Source organism: Pundamilia nyererei, unplaced genomic scaffold, assembly GCF_000239375.1.
Source record: "Pundamilia nyererei isolate P.nyererei 1_Seehausen unplaced genomic scaffold, PunNye1.0 scaffold00205, whole genome shotgun sequence".
Taxonomy (NCBI): Eukaryota; Metazoa; Chordata; class Actinopteri; order Cichliformes; family Cichlidae; genus Pundamilia; species Pundamilia nyererei.
Window position 1 is genome coordinate 499,937 of NW_005187606.1, and position 4,125 is coordinate 504,061.

Sequence of the window (4,125 nt, forward strand, 5' to 3'; positions counted from 1 at the left end):
GGGACAGGCAAAAAAATAAATAAATAAATAAATAAACTATAAGACAGTTTACGCTTTCATGAAAAATGGGTATAAAATCATGTATTAAAAATCAGGTATAACAATCCAGCTAATTGGAAATAGCTGGAAAAAGCTGAATGTGCACAGAATGAAATTTCAGAATTATTGTTCCTCAGTGTAAAATTGGGAAATCCTTGCATATCTCATCATCTAGATCAGTGGTCCCGAACCCCCGGGCCATGGACCAGTCCGCGCGTCGTTTGGTACCCGGCCACGAGAGATGAGGGCCGGGTGTGAAATTTATGGTTTTCAGGGTTTTTATGGTTTTTTTAAAAATTGTTTTTATCGTTAACTTGCTTTCCCTGAGTCTTTTCTCATGCGTTATGAATAAATCTTCTTTTTCTTTGTTACCGGTACTGATTTTATTTTGTTGTATTTATCCGCGACACCTTAAAGGCCGGTCCGTAAATATATTGTCGGACATAAACCGGTCCGTGGCACAAAAAAGGTTGGAGACCGCTGATCTACATCATCAAAGAGATTCAAACTGTGTGATGGATGGATCGTTGGGTCCTGAACTGGCACTGCATTAAAAACAGGCATGATTGTGCTGTCATGGTAATCACTGCATGGGCTTGGGAACACTTCCAGAAATCACTGTCTGTGAACACAGTTTGCTGTCATCCACAAATTCAGGCTAAAGGCTCCCTGTGGAAATGGTGGCCTGCACATCTGGAAGGGCACCATTAATACTGAATGTAATAAACAGGTTTTAAGAGCAACATATGCTTCTTTCAAGACTTAAAGGTCCAGACCTTTCACCATCTGAAAACACTGGAGCATCATGAAATTGAAAACAAGACAAGCAGATCCAGGATGGTTCAGCAGCTGGAATCTAGTATTAGGATGGGACAACATCAGGATGGGACAACTTTCCTCTCTCAAAAGACCGCCAACTGCTCTCCTCAGTTTCTTGGACATTTACACACTGTTCTTTAAAGACAAAGGGATGCTACACAGTGGTAAATATGTTGCTATTCCACTGTGTGGGAATGTGTGTGTGTTTGTGTTAATGTGTAAATTATGCTGTTGATGCTACTATTCTAGATTTTTTGGTTTTCATGTTTCTTGGTCATCCATTAAAGTCTTTTTTTTCTTTGGTCACCTCCTTTTTTAAGTCCTTTCTTCAGTCCACATCTTGACAGAACGCAAGCTGCAGTTCTGGGGATGCTCCGAAACAGTCATCTAGCAATTCTTACGCTTGCCCATTTTTCCTGCTTCAAACATAAACTTGGACGACAAAATCTTCACTTGCATGCTAATATATCCCACCCACAAACAGGTGCCGTGATGAAGGGATAATCAGTGTTATTCACTTCACCTGCAGTGGTCATAACGCAGGTGATCAGTGTATCTCTGTGTGCATGAAACAGTACATGACAGTACTTGATAATGACATTGTCTTCCTCCTTAAACTGCATAAGACACGTTCTCCTACTCTCTGCAGTAGAAACAGCGAGCTGGGAGACAAAAACTCATATTTTAATATATATTAACATATGAACAGACTCAGAGTCCTATTGATTCTACCTGGAGTTGGGAGAGTGGATGAATGTTTGAAAGGTGTTCAAATGCCATGATGCCAGTGTTACTTGTAAACTGCAGAGGAAGGTTTGCTTGAGTTCAGTGTTTTGGGAGCGTTGTGTAAAACGTATATGAGGTAAGTTTTAACAAAACAAAAACAAATATACTCTAATGACATGATTAGAATATTTAACACACAATCATATGTAGTTAGTTATGTGTTGGGGGAGCAGTAACAGTAGTCTCATAAAATACAAATCACGTTTTCTTAAAGGTTAAATCAACCCAGTCACATATTTAAACAAAGCTTTTTCCACATAAACACTCTGCAGTGACAGCCTGTACACAGACTTACTAAGAGACTGAAGGATAGCGAAGTGTAAGTGAAAGATACATACTAAAGATTCCAGAGTTAATAACAAAAGCTCCATCATACTACACCGCTGAGTAAGGACAGAAAGCACAAGTGACACTTTGTGTCTAATTTACTCACCATTAAATGTAATTGTGGCAAGTTAATGAAATATAAAGCCCATTAAATTTGTCTGAGCACATGACTAAAGGAGCTTTTCATATTTGTTTTGACAAGAGCACGTTCTGGAAAAGAGAGGCCCACTTCCTTTAATTAGTCCAGGGAGTGTGCGTTTGTGCTCGAGTGCTAAATTCTCTTCAAGAATGGGATCCAATCAGTTATGAACCAACTGGCACTGCTCAGAGCCAGCCCGAGCACTCATCCTTTTGAATGAGGCTTTTGAGTATATAACTAGAAGCTTCCACATTCCTCACCAATAGCAATAGTTTGCAATTTGAAAAAAAAAAAGTTTTATAAAATGATTTTCAGCCAGTATTTACTGTTCACATTTACAGGGAAAAGTACAGAGACTGCATGGCGTAGTTTAATGCCTCCATCCCATTATTGCTGAATGACATACACTTTTAATTTAGATTAAAGATGATGTGGTTGCCTGAATATTCCTGCCACAAGGGACAGATTTGCACTTTCCTTGCACAGTTATTTTTGCCTTATCTCATATATTTTTTTAGGTAAGGTGTTTAAATGAGTCATATAATGTGCGTGGCTGTCGTTGTGGAACGGCGCCATAAACATAAAAATGAAGTGAATTGAATGTGAGTTAAGGTTAGCAGCAGTAGTTCACATCATATTGCATTAAGACATCATGCACAGAGTCACCAGTCAGATCTGATCAAATCCACTAAAAACATTTGGTGACTTTGCTCCAAATTAAGGTTTTCAAAGCTTTTCCCCCACGGTAGGTATACCAGGTGATCAAAAAATGCTATATTTTTTAAAGAAATGGACGACAGCAACCACGTGAAATTCACGAATCTGTTCTAACAGTGACCTACTGGTGAACAGCAGCAGAATTAATTCAATTCAGCTTTATTTATATAGCCCAAAATTCCAACAACAGCTAGCTCAATGCACTTTATATTGTAAGGTAAAGACCCCACAATAATTATATTCAGTAATAATAATAATAATACATAATAATAAATATATAATGTATAACAAGAATAAGAATGAATATGATTAAAACACTGTGAAATCAAACACCCTGTAATTCTAACACCATCTTTGCTCTTGCAGAATCCTTCCATAGATTTCACCTGATGATTTTGTGAATGTCTCCTTATACAGCTGGATCTGTAAATGCAATGACACACACAACAGCACAGTTAGATCCCTAATTCAAAGAGTTTAACATAAGCGTTGTATTAAATGCACAGTGTGTATAGGGAAACACAGCATTTGGTGATGTCCATGGGTCTGTGCAGTTATTTTCATCTATTAATAATAAATAATAAAAATGAATTAAACAAATCAAAAAGGATCTTACGAGCATGCAGATGTGATTTCAGCTTTGTGGGTTACATTAGATTGTGGATAGACTGTACTCTTTTTCATCCTTTTACCTGTCCAACAATTTGTAGCCAGGCTTAAATTTATGCTAAACACTGTACTTGAATCAAAAGTGTCCTGTTGCCTCATTTTGGCCTGCACTGTGTCATGCTCTGTTCTGAGAGAAACATGAGTAAAAATCTATGATTAGACGTTTGTTTGTTTGTCACACCGAACTTCAGTTTTGCTTATTGCATTCTGTAATGTCTGCAGCATTTGTGGTGGTCACTATTAAAATGAATTGTCCGTGTTTATAAATGCACACACTGTTTGTAGATCACGCACAGAATTTTCCATTCAGTAAACCCATTCCCAAACTAATTTGCCCCACTTAGTATATCTGACCCTAAATTAAGCTCATCTGAAATCCCGTCAGAACGCAGAGGCTTAAATGAGTATTGGCTTCGGAAACCCAAAATTCTTTGTGGATGCAGGAAAATTGGTTCCTAAAGCTGCCTCGTTAACTAATCACTTCTCCTGCAGCAGTTTTCTTCTGCTAAAGGGAGAATAGGCTCTTTGGTAGAAATTGATTGATTGATTGATTGATTGATTGATTGATTGATTGATTGATTGATTGATTGATTGATTGATTGATTGATTGATTGATTGATTGATTGATT